The sequence below is a fragment of the Gavialis gangeticus genome, unplaced genomic scaffold, assembly GCF_001723915.1.
Source record: "Gavialis gangeticus isolate Ggan-Ray unplaced genomic scaffold, GavGan_comp1, whole genome shotgun sequence".
Lineage (NCBI taxonomy): Eukaryota > Metazoa > Chordata > Crocodylia > Gavialidae > Gavialis > Gavialis gangeticus.
The window spans coordinates 25,272,353-25,290,092 of NW_017729022.1; the positions used below are offsets into that span (position 1 = coordinate 25,272,353).

The 17,740-nt window shown below is 43.4% G+C and overlaps 1 long non-coding RNA gene across 1 annotated transcript in view; it reads left to right on the forward strand.

The window, feature by feature from the left end:
- LOC109295706 overlaps positions 1-4,374 on the forward strand; it is an 11,142-nt gene extending 6,768 nt beyond the window's left edge. Inside the window, exon 3 of the long non-coding RNA XR_002096816.1 lies at positions 3,648-4,374. This is a non-coding gene — a long non-coding RNA (uncharacterized LOC109295706). The remainder of the gene's footprint in view (positions 1-3,647) is intronic.
- Positions 4,375-17,740: the final 13,366 nt, after the last annotated feature.

A 17,740-nucleotide genomic window follows, 5' to 3' on the forward strand; every position in this document is an offset into this window, starting at 1 on the left:
GCATCAGTTGTCAGTTCCCCATCTGGTTTAGCAGGGGTCCAATGTTGCCCTTGCTTTTCCTCTAGCTCCCCACCTATCTAAAAAAGGACTTTTTGTTTTCCTTGATATTTGTAGCTAGCTGGAGTTCCACCACAGCTTTGGCTTTCGTGATTTGCTCTCTGCCAGTCTGGAGTTTATTGCTGCAGGGTGCACAACTGCACATGCCCCCAGAATTGCAGCACACTGAACCAGGGTAGAAAAGCCTCAGCTAGCAGGGGACCCAGGGGCTCAGCCTGTCAGCCCACAATTGCTTCCCTGGCTTGGCATGCTGCAGAGGGGCTAGCTGTGGCACGAGGATGCTTTAGCACAGGGCTAGCCAGCAGGCAGACACTGCACGGAAGCACCGTTGTGCCCCAACCAGCCCAGACAGCATGTTTATTGTGCAGCTAAGTAGCCAACAGCACAGCAAATGTCTCATGCAGAAGCACCCTCTGTGATGTATTTATAGGGAGCAATCAGATCCACTCTCATCCTCCATTTTATTAAGCTGAATAAGCCAAACTCTTGTAGTCTCTATCAGTAAAATAGGCTCCCCAGTCTCCTGATCATCAGGGATCCGGGTTTTCCATTTGCCATGCAGTAAAATCTGGATTTTCTCATTTTAAAGAGAAAAACCCAGACTTTATCCTTTAAAGGAGAAAAATGCAGGAAACAGTGGGTTGCCCCTTGCAGGCTGGCAGAGTTTTAGCCTCAAAGGGGTTGGAGGGAGTGAGAGAAGGGTGGTGAGGTAGGGGGAGCCATTAACCTAAAAGACAGGGCTGACAGAAGAACAAAGGGGCATTAGATGGCCATGAATAAATTAGGCACATACACATGCACATTGTGGCCAGGCAGCCTGGAGAACAGGTCCTGCAGGTAAGTTTGGAGTAGGGGAAATTGAGGCCCTCATAGTGAGAGAGGGAAAGAATTGAGCAGGGCTGGGGCTGGGGTTGCTGCATGGGGCTTGGGGTCCTGGGGCTGGAGTGCATGGCTGCAGAGCCCAGGCGGGAAGCGGGACAGGTCTGTGGGTGGCTTGTCTGGGGGATGGGGAGGGGTCTGGCTCCCTGCTGCTGCTTACACTCCCAGAGGGGGGGCAGGCAGGGGAGCATGTGCCCCTCAGATTTGTGCTGGGGAGGGGAGCAGGGGGCTGTGGTTGGGGAGGGAGGAGAACTAGTAGGGTCAGGGGGTTGTGGTTGGGCAGTGATGGGCACCAGCAGGGTTGGGGGCTTGTGGGTCAGGAATGAGGGGCAATGGCATAGGCAGGGCACCAGCATATCAGGGCTGCTCAATGCCAAGGGGGGGTTAGACAACTGTAGCTGGACCCACGTCCTGGTGGGTGAAGGGGACAGAAGGAGCTCTGATTTTCCATGATAAAAAACCCAAAATCAAAAGCCAAAAATTCTAGGTATTTTGAATTTATTTTATTATAGCTTCCAAATTGCTTTAAAATTGTAAATCTATCAATAAAACATTGTGTTCAACTGATACCTATGTATATAGTGGCGTTTCATTTTAACCACAGAAAACCGTGGATATCAGAAGTTTTAGTCGGAGAATCCACAATTTTTAAACACGGAAAACCAGGATCCTTGCTGATCATCCTAATAGCTCTGCTAGCCTGATTAATGGCACCTCTTCTAGTCTTTCTCTAACATGGGTGACCAGAATCCTACACTGTATTCCAGATAAGCTCTCACTAGGGCTATGAACAACAGCCTTAATAATTTCCTGTCCCTCTGTTAGAAAATACCATGCTTGATGCATCCTAGGATCACATATACCTTTTCCACAGTTGCTTCAGAGGTGGCTTGTAGTTACTTTGTGATCAACTCATGTGCCCAGATCGTTCTTGTTATTAGCTCCTAAGTGCATGCGTGACCTCATACTTTGCACTCTTTCATCTCATTTTATTTGCTACAGGAAATTAAAACTCAGACTCAAGCATCATCATCTGTGATTAGACTTGTGACAAGAAAATAACATAGAATTGCCAAAGGTATTCATGCTACTTTCTCCAATACAATGGAGTTCTCTTCAACCCCGAAGCCTGGAGGCATTGCAGTTACATGGGTAAATAACAGAAGCATATCCGATACAGTGTTGCCAGCTCTCATGATTTTATCAGTATAGATAGTATCCTTTTTAATAACCCACCTCCTAGAATTTTATTACTATGTAAGAAGCTCTCCCCTTTCAATGAACACAAAGTTTCTAGTCCTCACAGCTACATACAAAAACTTGAAAAGAGAAGGCTGTAATTATAAACTACAATGCCAGAAAGCAATTTGTGAGGCAGCATGTATAGAAAAACTGAATCTCATGACTGTCAGGGTCCAAACTGTGGATTATTTTTGCTTGTTTTATGAGTGTTTGGCATTGGCAATATTGTCACCTGCATGCGCAATGAGGAGTTTAGAGCAAGTAGCTTCTTCTGATTTTTCTGAGGGTCAACCTGCTTGGTCGCATTCAAATGTGGAAAACAGAGTGTGGGGGTGAATTTATTTAATGATTCCAAGGGACTAAGAGCCATGCAAAGCTTCACCATGACTACTTATTTCACAGTTCATGGGAAAGTGTGAAACAAAGTGCTCTTCTCTGTCGATTCGCACTCGTAGACCTTTGAAGAAAAGGTTATTAAGCAAGGGGCTTGTTGTGTTGACATATGAAATGCAATAGCTCTTTAATCTATGATTTCAGTCAAGGATTTGAAACTACCTCTCCACAAGTGAGATTTAAAATTGAACCCAGAGTACCCCATGATCCCCACAATCTATGTTTAAAAATGAGGGCAACTTTTCACAAACCAAATCATGCATTTTCTTCCTGGTGGCCAAGCAAGGGTTCTACCTGTCAGGTTCCACTAATTGTCTTTTTTTCTGGTTCTGTTTTACAGCAAATCTCTATATGTGAAGGCACTTGATTTTGTATTCTCCACACACGGTTCTTAAACATTACAAAAAAACCCCCTGACCTACAGTGCTAATGGAGAAGAAAAAATGAATCTGTGGGAGAAGGGTGAATGTGTTATGCCCAGAGTTGCTTTAAAACTGGAAGAAACATTTCATGCACATTCTGAAAATTTCTGATTTGGAAAGTTTCTTATTTTTTAAGGGGGCATGTGCCTCTCTCCCCCCCCCCCCACTTTTCTATGTTGCTATTGGAAAAAGGGCAGCAGCAAAGAGATTTCAAATGGAAATAACACACCTAATTAGCATGTTTTTCAATTTAAATGTTAAAATGAAAGTAATTCAAAAGATTTTCCCATGAGCTTTCAATTTCACAAAAAAGTATTTTTTCAGTGAGAAAATGTTCACTTGTAGAAGTTGAATTAGTTCACTTAATATAGTACAAGTTTAACCAGCTCACATACTTCAAGTGCATTCTTATTTTCATATATTAGTATTCCCAATGAATTCATGAGGGTATTCCAAAATATCCTTTTTTTTTTTTTTTTTTTCAGGATTGGGGCATAAGGGCAGATGAAAAGGTGAAAAGGGAAACTGTTATGGTACAGTTGTGTGAAATTCTTTGGTTTTTGTAGGAGACTGTTTATAGGATTTATATTTGGTACGGTATTTCAAAATGCTACAATTTCAATCTGTTTTTTTTATTATTGCCTTTATTTTTAGGCTTTGGAAGGTATCAGGAGGAAAAGAACCATCAAAGCAACAACTTAGTTAACTGGTGATGGAGTCTATAAACACCACAGCAGGGCAACTAGGAGTCTACAATAACCAAGGTCTTCCAGCTAACCAGTCAAGAGATAATAGTCAAGAGTCAACCTACAATAGAAGGAAGGCCTGGGTCATCTAAAGAGACCTGCAGAAGAATTGGCATGACCACAGGCAGCCACTGTGAGAGAGGTGATTAGACCTGCAGAGAGTATGGAAATAACTGAACTAAAGCCATGTAGGGCAGGAAGTAAACCGGGGGATATTGGTAAGAATGAAGCTGCCATGAAAACTTGTCCTTGTGGTTCTGAGGTGGGACTCAGTGGAGTGCCAATGTCTCAGGGCCCCTTATACCCACTAACCAGTGAAGAGGATTTAAATGGCTGTTTCTTCTGGAGTTAGACATGATGGCAAGGGACCTTTAACCTTCACAGCCTGGTAGACTGATATTAGGCTGAAAGTGATACTGACCTTGACCAACCCCAGAAGAGGAGAACCAAGTACTTTTAACAGACATGAACAAGAGAGGTATGTCACTGTGAAGAGATTTCAGTGATACAAGCTTTATTCCAAAGTCCTGTGTGAAATATTTAATTGTTCAATGCTTTAAAAACTTGGAGAATTTTTACACAGTTAAAAGGAAACAAATCCATGCATTTGAAATAATAAAGTTTTCCTTGTGATACACCTTTTCCACTAAGTTTCTAGTATTGTCTAGAACAGGGGTGGCCAACCTGCCAGAAATGGCACAGGCAGGCTCTGTGTGGCACATAGCAGATCATGGAGGGGGCAGGCAGCAGATTGGGCAAGGAGCACAAAGAGGAAGCAGAAAACAGAGCAGCAGATTGGGCAGGGGAAAGAGACGGGAGTGGCACCTAGGGAGGGTGCAGGGCTTAATTTATGGCACACCTGCCAAAAAGATTTCCCCCCCCCCCCAGTTGATCTAGAACACAAGAAAAAAGGTAAGGCTAGATGATAGGTTGATTATCTGGAAAATAAGAACTAGAGCACACAATACTAGATAAATACTTACACATACCTATTACTTTGTATTTATTTAAGGGGTTAGCAAGCTTACCGTGGTTTTGTCCTACCTAGGATGTTATTTGGATAAAGCCAAGCAAAGATCATGTGTTGATGGCTACACAACTGGTAAAATGCCATGGTTATTATTAGATATGCTTTAGTATGCAAAGGATTTTGTTTCTGGCATTTACATTTGTTCATCCAAATCCATACAAGTAGCAGAAGCTGTCTGTTTTTCACTGCTTTCCTTACCCAACAGCGTGATTTACAAATAATAGCCCACCCAACCTTACCCTCAAAACAGACCAGGGAATGAACCCGTAAGATGATCATCTTGATGATAGAGGAGAGCTGGTAGGCTTGTGTGTGCTGAATGGTGTGAAAACCAAAGGTAAAGAAGGGACATGTTTTGATTACTGGCAGCTGCTGTCCAGCCGATGAAACTCAGTAATTGCCTGTGACAGGCAGAAACCATAGAAGATACAAGTGAAACTCCTTAGGGAGTTGAATATATAAATAATTCATTAAAATGCATTTTATAGTAGGGGTCAAAAGAAACTGAAGACAGCTTAAGCATTACCTCTAAAGGAGAAACTACTTTGGAGAAGCCATGTGGATGTGAAACAAAAGCAAAATGAAAAGCAAATGGAAAGGCAGTAAGCAGGTTAAGGGAACAGAGAAACAAGAAATAATGATGAAAAATGCAAATTTTCTTTGCAAACCTGAGAATTAATGATGGTGGATAATGGTCATAATAAGAGTAAGTATACTAGTGCAGTGAGTCTCTCTATTTTAATAATGACTGGATTTGGATGACATTTCCTGACAATGTATTTCTGTTGGAACCTGTCAGTTGCTCAAAAGTAAAATGTTCCATGGGACCAGATCAAATTTGATTACATTTCTTTTTGAAACCAACATGAAGCATTTTGATATCTAAAACATTTCCCTTTGACAGCATCAGACTATGCCATTCCAACTTTCCATTTTGAAATGAGATGCTTCAAAAATTTTGCTTCAACTTTTTTTATCCTACAAAATGAATAACTAGAAACACTTTCATTTCACTCAAAACATTTTTTGGCTATTTCATGGAAAATGTTGAAATGAACTACTTTGTTTTGATTTGGAGCAAAATCTGCAAAAAGTCAGAGTTCTATACAAAGTGGCAATTCCTAGTTTTGACCAGCTCTTATATGATATTGTACAAATGTAATTGTAATTCACAATGTATAGTGTGAATCTATAGTCATAAAATGCTGCAATTGCCTCCCCAATAATCAGTTTTGTTCACTTTGTTCATATTTTGGAGTTGACTTACCTCTCCAGATACCTTTGTTTAAAATCAATCAATAAAATATGGCTTGACTAATTCTGTGCAAAGAACAGAAACTCTAGTGTGGGATTTCCTCATGACTCTCAGGAAAACTGCTAGCTCATGAACTCTACATCTGATGTCTGACAAAGGCATCTCTTTGCTGACTGTTCTGTGTTGCTTATTCACGCTCATCATTACCCAGCCATATTCAGAGGCTCTCCTAGACCTGAATTTTCTCTTCCTTTTTATCAGTGTTACAGTGTTGTTCTGAAAATGTTTTCAGACTAACACTTAGTTGCAATGAAATCCAAGCGTGAGCCAGTATTCTTAACTCCTCGTTTCTAGGACTCAATGTTACCAGCTGAATGGAGATCTTTTGTCCTAGTTCTACTCATTGTGTTCTGATACATAAGAAGTGTTTCTTTACCTATCAGAAAATTATTCTGCTGCTACGTGGGATTAGATTTTGTGTTCGGCAGTTTCAAATACAAATACTATCATGATTTTTTTTTTACTTTGTCAGGATAACTGCTTTCAACAGCTTTCAGGAAAGGCTGGCTTAGAAATGTTGGTTTATTACTCCTTGAAAATATCATGCAGCCTGTTTACTGTCCATGAATTTCCATTTAGGCTCATATTTTCAAAGGTGGCCTCTAATTTTGGGTACTTAAATTTAGACACCTAGGGATGGATTTCCAGAGATGCTGGCTGCCCATGAGTCTAACTTGTGTCGACTTTCAATTCCCAAGCATATCTTCACATAGATGGTTTACTTCTCAGACCTTATTTTATGCTTACACAAATTCTTATTTCTTTATTTTCAATGGACTGTTGACTTGCTGGTACAAAGCATATTTTCCATGAAGTAAGATATTAATAATGTCTAAAACTGGGGAAGGGAAACGTTTTTCTGAAACTGGCAGTGACTTAGAGGCAGATCTCTCTCTCTCTCTCGCTCTCATGCTTTTACTTGTTTTCAAGAAAAATATAGCTATACCTGTTCATATAATGAAATACTACAATAATGGGTATAAAAAAACCCCAATATTATGATACCAGGCATAAAAGAATACAACAGATTATGGATGTTGCATTATATTTCTGTAGTAAAATAAAAAAAAATTAGGGGAAGTATCATCCCTTGTGCAGAAAACTCATGGTAGCTTTACTGTTTTGAGGCAGCGAGGGCCTCTCTGTGGCTGTCTTGGAAGTAACTATGGTCCCAGGAAGGTGGCTAAATTTCATTGTATGCCATCATTTTAATATAATAAAGGCCTTAGTTCGTCTGTCCCTCTGTCAGTAACGCTCTTGTAGCACTCTGATTGGTTACTGAAACATGTGCAGCCATGATGGCAGGGAAGGAGGGGACAGAGCGGGGTACTGGCAGAGGGAGATGGAGGGGACGGTGGGGCAAGTTTCCTCCCCCCCGCTCCTGGGAGGTGGTGGCGGTGTAGCGGGGGGTAGGGTTAGCAAGCTTTGCTGCCCCTCCTTCCCCCCCGGTCATTCTTGATGGGCAATTCACTAGTATTTATATAAGGGTCTTACTGATATCCCCACAGCCATTTTTCTGTGCAGTCTAGTGAAGATCCTAAACAAAGAGTCTTCTTGGTGCCTGGCTTGGGTGGAGTTGGAGAGAATAATCAAACCCTCTAAAAAATGCAGTGCCATGCACAGGGAGTTTTTAAACTCGCAGAAGACAGTGGACTTAGCATTTTTTGCAGGGGAATTTTAACTAAGTGGGCTTGCAGCTCTTCTTAAACAGGAACTTTTTGTCCTTGATCAGATAACAAATTGAAATGTGATGAACTGCTTTATATGCAGAAGCTAACTGTGGTGTATAGAAAAATGATGTGCTTGTAGTAATGCACCAAATTACAAAAGTGAGTAAAAGGACATCCCAGTGAAGGATGCTATAAATACTTAGAGGAATAATGGTGCTCAGAACATCAAGATGATTGTGGGGTTAATAATACCTCTCATTGACTCAACAGCAAACAAGTTAATCATTAGAAAGGTTAAAAAAACACAAGAGGGATTTTAAGGGTTTCAAAAGACACAAAACACAGCCCTTCCATGGCAGCTGTATTACAACTCCAGAGCCAAAAGAAAAACAATCACATTATAAATAAATTCTTTGTGACACATGATCAGACTGTTTATCTGCTGCGTTTTGGACTCTGTCCAGAAGGCATCTATAGTTAAACCAGCTGACCAACCCCTTTCCTTCTTGCTACTTGAAAAATCACTCTATTTAAAATACCACAGATAATACATTGCAATAAGCTGTGGATGCCACTTTCATGGAAATCCACTCAACAGAATGATGAAGTCAGCAATAGCTTCTTGTGAAAATCTTTGAGAAAAAGATATTCCACCTGCCTTTATTTCTGCATGGCATAAACTATGCACTTGGAAATTCTGGCATTCCTGAAGAGGAATGTATTTGGTTGAGTGAACAAGTTACAGAATGTTAGAAACGAAACACTGATGCACGCCATTTGCTGTGGAAATACCAATGGGGCTCTTTCTACAGGTTGTCTTGTGCAACAAACACAGTGCTGATAGGCATCTTGGCAGGTCCACTTGTCAAAAAAGGAACATTTCCACTTTGTCAGAAATTGCAGTTAATTGGCTTAAAAGGGAGAAGGGTAGAATCATAATGAATGAAAGGTTGAAGGCTCCAGGCATTCTAGCTGAGAAACTCTTTGAAATGCATGTAGTTTCTTCCCAGTATTTCCAACTGGGACATAGCTTGTTGTCGGTTATATTTTAACCATAGCATGGGCTTGAGCTGCGTATTGGGTTTTGCTTTGTGTTTTAAACTGATCTCACATTTTATACCTGCAGCTGATTGAAGGTGGAGGTGAGGAAATGGACTAAACTAACTGCAGGCACGAATGGTATTGCCAAACTTCTTCTTTTGCGGGTGCACCATTGAACCAGGTAGAGGCAGTGGTGATCAGTGTTGAGTACCTTTAATGTTCTGACCCTAAACATTCAAAGCTAAATTTTTCCTCAAGATTTCATTTGTCCACAGTTATATTAGAGGCCAATCCTAAAACCTAACCTCTAAAAGTATGGCTACAAAACATAGAAGCATCCTTTCTTTTCAAGATCACAAAAGTCATATTTAAAATAATATAGATATACGAGCAGCACTTAACTTTGCAATACAATTAATTAAATATGTATCTAATAAACATTGAATGCTTTTTCAGATAGGACTTGCTACGTTGCGGGTCATTTAACCTTTCAGTGTTTCAGTAGAAAGATATTAGCAAACCACCTCAACCTTACAGAAGTTATTGGTATGGCTGAAGTAAAATGTCTTTGAAGCAAGGTATTAGAATAGCCTAGAATCCAGATAAGAAAATACTTATCACAAGTCTAACACCCTTCATGAATAAACCCTTCATGGCTCTCTGCTTTTCCTGCCAATGTAGTTAAATAGAAACATGTCAGAATTCCCCCCTTTTTATACGTGGTTATCCAGTCAACCCATTGCCCTGTAATATCTGTACACTACTTGAGAGCAATTTCACTTCTCTAATGGTCTTGCAGAGCAGGTTTTTTTTATGTCTCTTCTATAAGACCATACTAAAAAGGAATATTCATTCTGATTTTTGTGCGCGAGGACATGCCAATCATTCTAAGGAGCATTCAATGCTTCAGTAATTTTTATAGGTGCTGCTTTTTCACATGTATTTGCCAAGTTTGGTTAACATCCCTTTTCATTATTTGTGCTGAATCTGAAGATTAACCTGTAGCAAATTATTATACCTAGACTTCACTTTCAAGACTAAAATACACTTTAGGCTGAATAGGGATCCTTTGTGAATGTGACATTATTATGCTGCAGTCTTGTGAACTGCTGTCTATAATACCCTTCTAGTACCATATTCTCTGTATTGATCCTGAGAATGACAAATTCCATTTGAGAAAGGCAGCACTTGAAGGTATTAAAGAATAGTTTACAGTTTCATTTACTGGGGTTCAAGAATTGATTCCTTTAAATGTATGTAACATATCTGACTTGAGTCCCATCGGACTTCAAGCTGTATTGTAAAATACCAGCAATTCCTGGTTTCATTTGTAATCATTTAATGAAGTTAAACTATCCTTTGTTAAATGAACTCTTTCACCCTCTGGGTGAATTAAATGCAATTATATTTTAACTTTCATTTAGACTCAGAACTAAATGAAAATCATATACATGCAAATAATTGCAACTCCAAGCCTGAAATTCCTGCCTAATAAAGTAACAGCTCTTGCTCAAACAGATTTTTATGTTGCATGAATAACTATAAATACTTACTATATAATTATCTTAAATGGTACAGGATTATTTCAATGTATAGCAGAAGGAGCTCTTAAGGGAAGAGTTAATAAGGTTCTCTCTTAGTGATCTAACTGTAATTCGGATTCTACACGTGCTTGATGCCTTGTGTGAAAGGATATTCACTCCAATTCATGTCACAATTTTGTTCAATATTCCATTAGAAATTAGGTGTGCTTGTTAAAGTTCCATGCAAAATACTGGTACACTGTCTCAGGTGAACCATATAGTTCATAACTATTGAATGACAGTAGTTTGATAGGGCTGTTTGATACGGGTTTCTGTGGACTTTGCAGATCATTCTTATGGTTACAAAGTAGAAGATGCTTAGAATTTAGGATTCAAATTACACCTCAAAGAGTAACTTAAAGTTCTATGCAAGCTTCCTATTTCCAGCTATTGTAGATATATGATATATCCCAAGCTCTTCAGGTATTAAGTTTAATACAGGTTTATTTAGAGGCTGGATAAAAATGACCTCATAGGTGACCCGAGGGAGGGTCTGATAACTTGTCCAACAAGTTATAGGGATAGGGACAATGCAAGAACCTGAATAAAGTTCTCTGTGACACAATCCTCTCTCCATCATAAATTTTGGTTTAGCTTTAGCATAGCTAATCTTTTAAGGAGAAAGTTGCAAATATCCACAGAAAACCCTAAAGCCCATGGGCAGAGACAAAGTTTTCTGGCTTCTTCTGTTCCAGCAGCTCAGCTTCAGTCCTTTGTATCGCTGCCTCAGAGAAGTGAGCGTGGAAACACTTGGTACAAGCCCAAATGGTTTGTTCAGGTAATTCTGTATACCAACAACCTAGAATGTCTGTGTGTGTCAAGGGGAAGGTATCCTTCTCTCAGCTCAGGGGATTGATGTTCGTGCTTCTGGATTGCTTGCTAATGCTATGCTATCAGATATTCTGAGATGCTCGTAACACTTCTTACCACTCCCAGCTGGCTAGAAGATCCCATCTCATCTGATCCCATCACATCCCATCCAGGTCAATGATGACCTGACTCTGGTTACCTATACTTCCATTATCTGCTGTCTAGACTACACCAAAACAAAGTACTGGGAACAAAGCCATCAGCCTTTGAAAACTCCAGGTACTACAGAATGCAATAGTGTACCTTCTTGACAACATTGACAGCTAGAGGCCTAACTGGATACTTGATACCCCTGGGCTATAATGGTGCATGAAGGAGCATTAGGGGCTATTTCGCTTGTAGCAGCATCTAGGTCAGATGCACAACTGATGCTATTTTTGTGCTCCTTTCCCTCTGCCTCCCACACCATCCCCCTGGCCTAGGCCAGTGGGGGGAGGGGGGGAATGAGACGGGACAGACGACTGATATCTCAGTCACTCCCCTTCATTCCTCTGCTCTTGACAAGTGTGAACATGTTGGACCAAACTTCCCTTTCTTTATGTTGGCTTCCCATAGAACAAAGGTGCTCAACCTCTGGCTAAATCCAGCCCATGGAGCTGTGATATCCACCCTGTGGTGATCCCCATGCGTCAGAAAACTTGGGAGCAGTGGAAGCTCCATGCAGCTGGGTCCAGCTTCACTTAGGCCATTGCCCACATGGTGGGATCAGGGCTGGGCCTTCCCCCTGGGTGTCCAGATTGGGCCAGGCTGCTACCCCTCAACCTACATGCCTGAATTGGGGCTGAAAAACTCCCTACCCCACAGGCCCTCTGCATGTTGGGATTGGGGCCAGGCTGCTCCCCTCCCTCTTCACATGCTCATCTGGGTTGGGGCCGCTCTACCCCATCCTCTGGGCATGCCTGGATCAGGGCTAATCCATCCCTCACCATTTGTGTATCTGGATTGAGGCTGCTCTGCTCCCTCTCCCACTCCACACCTCCCATTGCAGCCAGATTGGGTCCACTGGCTGGATATAGCCTACAGAGGGACCTGGCACTGCTCATTCAACCTGTAGGGTGCAAAGATTGGGAGCTACTGCTGTACAGCATGGAGTCAAATTTAAGGTTTTTGTTCTAACCCTCCACACCCTGGCCCTGAAAATTAAAGATAAAAACAGTAGCCATTTCTAAGTGTGGATAGATGGGGAATTACCATGACAGAGATTACTTGACGAAGTTATCGTTGTATCTGGATGCTCATTTGATTCCTTTGTGGCGAGGTGTCAGGCTCTGTGGATAGAGGAGAGCAGTGGATGTGATATACCTTGACTTTATCAAGGCTTTTTATATAATTTTCCATGACATTCTCATGGAAATACAGGAGGAATGCAAAGGAAATAAGATCTAGATTAAATTAGTGTAAAATGGTACAGAATGGGCTAGATCAGTATGCTCAACAAGTGATCATCAATGGCTCAACATCTAGTTGGGAGGAACTATAAAGTGAGGTTCTCCAAGGGTCTGTTCTGATTCTGGTATTGTTTAATATCTTCACTAATGATTTTGAGGATGTGATTGAGCGCACACCTCAAAAAGTTGCAGACAACATTAAATTGGGTGGAATTGCAAGCACTCTTGCTGGTAGGGTTAGGATTTGGAATGACCTTAATAAATTGGAAAAATGATCCAAAATTAATTGAATGAAATTCAACAGGGACAAGTGCACTTGGGGTGGAACAATGGCATGTATAAATACAGACTGGGGAATGACTGGCTAAGCTGCAGTATTGCTGAACAGGACCTGGGTGTTACAGTGGACAATAAAATGAATATAAGTCAACAGTGTGCTCTTGTTGCAGAAAGAAGCTGTATTAAGTCAAGGAAAGTGATTCTCTCACTCTATTTGGCACTTGTGAAGCCTCACCTGGAGCTCTGTGTCCAGTTTTGGGCCCTTCACTTCAATAAAGAAGTGGACAGCATTGAGAATGGATCCAGCTGAGAGTGACAAAATGATTAAAGGACTGGGAAACATGATTTATGAAAGGGGACAGAAAAAAACCTAGGATTATTTAGTCTGGGGAAGAAAAGACTTGGGGGTGGAGGAAAGGAATTGATAACAGTCTTCAACTACCTGAAGGGTGCTTCTATGGATGATGGAAATAGACTACACTCTGTGGCCAGAAGGAACAGGACAAGGAACAGTGGTCTTAAATTAGAGCAACAGAAATTTAGGTTAGGTTTTAGGAAGAACTATTTCACTATGAGGGCAGTTAAGCATTGAAACACTCTACGCAGAAAGATTGAGGAATCTCCACCCTTGGGGGTTTTTAAAAGCAGGTTATATAGACACTGGACTGGGATGGTTTAGTTAGGGACCATCTTGCCTTGAGCAAAAGTTTGGATTAACCCTAGTTTTCTAGGTTTCTGTGAATGCAACATATTTTTTCTTTGCAGCGCAGCTCCATTGTCTTCCATAATAAACCCAAGAACACTAAGATTCAATAGTATTTTTGTTGCTGTAGATTCACAATTAAATATATGCTAAGAGAAGCTTGTTTTCATAAGTCACTTCTGATGGTGGAGACAAGCTTTTAGGAATGTCACTGAGTGGTGACATTTATCTTGTCAAGTGTTTTTCCACTTGTCACAGCAATTTTGAATAAGTGAACAAGAATTCTTTCTCCTGGATGACTTTATTAAGTTGGATACAGTTTAATAAAGATTATAATATGTACATGAAGGAGAGTGACAGCAGGAGGTTAGACAATGGCACCTGAACAGCTATTGTTTGCTTGACTCCTCATTTTAAGGGAAAGAGAGAATTGTAATGGTGAGCTGTGTGCTAGTTTTATCTACTGCACTTCATTTTGGGGTGACCAGTAGGGCTGTGTGAGTCTTTGGATCCCGCTTCGGATGCTTTGGCGTCTGAAACAGCACTTCCGGGTCGAAGCGGGATATCAGCAATGGTGTCCGGAGCAGGTCAGGGGCATTCGAAGTGCTTTGGACCCGCTTTGGATGCTTCGGAGCCGCTTCGGCCATTTGAGGCAGTTAGAAGAGGGAGAGGGAGCAGGCTGGGGGGAGGAGTAGGGGGAAGACTGACGTTTGTAGGTAGCCAGTGAGAAGGATTTCTCTTTGGCTGCCTTTCCAATGGCAGCGTTTATGGGGTGGACTTAAAAAAAGTATAAAAGCCCCTGTTTTCAGCCCTTCTGTGACTTTTGCAGCTCATTCCCTGTCAGGAGCTTTGTGAGAGAGGAACACTGTGACTGAGACCTGCCTGCTGCTTTTTCGTGTTATAAAGGAGTGGTTAGGATTTAGCTTAATTTAGCTTAGCTATTCAATTAAATTATTAGTAGCATTACAATTCAATTTATTTCTTTGAATTAGTTTTTGGGGAACTTGTTTTGGAAACTTTGCAAAAAGACAGTTGTGTTTTCCCAGCCAGTGTTATCTATCACTGTGCAGCGAGGCACAGATTGCTTGCTTGCACGCATGCATACACACACGCGCATACACAGAGACCCAGAATATAGAAAAAAAATCACAGCAGAAGAAGACAGACAGATATTTATAGAAAAGCAAGACACACAGGTACACACGCAAATAATTTCATTTACACCACAAGATAGACAATATCGTGAGAACCAGAAAGAAGACACAAAAATAATTTCATTCACAGCACAAGATAGACATAGACACAGATATTTACAGGAGAACAAGACAGATATACAAAAGGATTCACACACACACAGAGACCTTTTGCAGCATAGGAAAGATCAATATGAAGCATGCTGGAAAGGCAGGTGCCAGGTCTTCTGGCAGGGAAGAGAGAGGGGGTAAGGAGAGAGCTAGAGCTGCAAGCTCCTCCTGTCCCAAACACAGACGCATTCTACTCCCAAGCAGCCCTGACATCGGTGCTGCCCGTGGAAGCCAGGTGGTGGGAGCAGTGTCTGCACCTAATGTCCCTGCACTTGCACCACCTCTGCTCAGTCCAGAAGTGGGCACCAGCAGTGGAATCACTGCATCTTCCACCCCAATTTCAGTTCTCAGCGTGAGGCTTCCACTGCTAAAGGAGGAGCTAGATCTGGATCCAGGGATGCTGAGCGCGCTGGCTCAGACAATTCTGGGGACTGAGGGGGAATCAGAGTTAGTGCTCTACACCCCTCACGTTTCCCCTAGACCCAGGTCTTCTCCAGAAAGTAGCACCTCGGAGGAGGCTGAGGTTGTGGAGGCAAGTGGCTCAGCTGAGGCAGCTCCTCCTGCTGTTCAGCCTCAGCCTGCTGAGAAGGGGGAAAAGGCAGGTTCCTTAACCTCAACCTCAACCTCAACCTCAACCTCAACCTCAACCTAGAAGCAGGGGAGTAGTGTAGTATGGGATCATTTTGAGGTGGCAGATGATCCCAGGTTTGCCATCTGCCAGCACTGCCGAAGACACATGAGCCGTGGCAAGGACATGAGACACTTCACCACAGCCATGCTACTGCATCTGAGGCACCACCCCCTTCTGTTCTTCCTGCTGCTCAGCCTGGCACCGGTGTGTGTGCTGAAAGGGAAGTCCCCCACTCGCTCCAAAGCCCCCTTACCCCCAAAGCAGTGGCAGGCCACCCTGGACCAGTGGGGGAAAGGTGGACAGAAAGGGGGGTGCATTCCCAAGGTGCACGAGATCACCCAAACCATTGGGGAGATGCTTGCTTTGTATAGCCAGCCCTTCTCCTTAGATGAGAGACCAGGGTTCAGGCAGTTTGTAGCACTTCTGGCCCCATTTTACAAAGTGCCCACATGTACCACCTTTAGGAGGACGGTGGTGCCCTCCTTGTATGAGGCATGCAGGGAGTACTTGAGGGAGGAGCTGCACAAAGCAGGGCTTCAGGTAGCCGTGCACTTCACCTCTGACATCTCGAGCAGCTGGAGTGGTGATCACACCTACCTCCCCCTCACGGGGCACTGATGTGATCAGTCAGGCCATCGGTGGCCTCTACTGCAAGCCGAGGTGCTGGATGAGTCCCATGTGGCAGGGAGATGGGGGCCATGGTGCAGGGGTGGCTTGTTGGGCAGGCCAAGCTCACCTGCAGGTTCACGGTCACTGACAATGGGGCCAATATGGTGAAGGCTGTCCGTGGTGCCAACTTTGTTGGCATCCACTGTGTAGCACACAGGCTGCATCTAATAGTGAGGGATGCCTTGGAGGGGGACAGGGCTGCCGGTGACGGCACTGCCACCAGTACTGCTACAAGACAGCTGATTTGGAAATGTAGGAAGGTGGCAGGCTACTTCCACTGCAGCATCAAGGGGGGCAAGGTGCTGTGGGAGAAACAGGCAGAGCTGAGCATCCCACAGCACAAAATCATACAGGATGTGGAGACTCAGTGGAACTCCACATACCTGATGCTCAAGAGGCTTGTAGAGCAACAAAAGGCATCCATGAGATGGCCTTGTTTGGGGAGATAGGGATCAGCGCCCGCCCTGAACAGAGCTGAGTGGTGTACCATCTCCCAGATGTTGGTGGTCCTCAAGCCCTTCCTCAAGGCCACTGAGACTCTTAGCACTGGCCATGCCCTCCTCAGCCAGCTGATCCCCCTAGTGAGGGAATTTGAGAACCAAATGGAGAAGTTCCAGGGGATCAGTGTTCCTGGCTGAGGCAGGCTGCTGTCATCAGACATGCAGGCACTGGTGAGGTGGCTGAAGGAGGGCATCAGGAGACTGCTGGATCCCTTACAGTCAAGTACAGTCCACATGATGGAAGGCATGTGCGACCTGAGGCTGAAGGGGAGCATGTGCACTGGCAGCCCCAAAACCCTTGATCACTGGACACAGGTACTGATGAACAAAGTCAGGGAGGCCAAAGTGCAGAGGTGAGGGGATGTGGAAGAGGGGGATCCACTTTCCCATGCCAGCACTCCCAGCACCAGCACCAGCCAGTCTCCTCCATGCCAGCCACTGCCAATGTGGGCCATGGCTATGGCTTCAATGCTGGGGTCCAAACGCACCAGACCCCAGCCTCGGGCAGGTAGTGCCAAGGCTTCAGTGGCTACCTGTCTCACTGAGGACATTTCGAGCCGCTGGAATGTGACCCCTTGGCCTGCCGGGCAAGCCACAGCCAGATGTGGCAGGATCTGGCCACAGTTGCCCAGCAACACCTGTCCTGTCCACCGACCAGTGTTCCAAGCGAGAGGGTGTTCAGCATTGCAGGGGATGTTGTCACACCCCACCGCACCTGCTTGGATTCTACTTTGGTGGAGCAGCTGGTGCTCCTAAAGGTGAACCTCCCGCTGCTGGGGTTCCCCAAGCTCCACCTGCAGACGGACTGAGTGCCACCTTCCTCACTCTGTCTGCACCAATTTCCTTTCTGGAGGTTTTGAAATGCCAAGTAATGCCCGGCTGTCAGCTGGAGGGGGCGCTAACTGCATCAGCAGGGGAAGAACATGTCCCTGCTGAACTCATTCCCCTGCCAGGATGAATTTGGAGGTATGGGATTGGGATTGGGACTGGGAGGAGGCCCCAGGTCCTGGGTGTGACC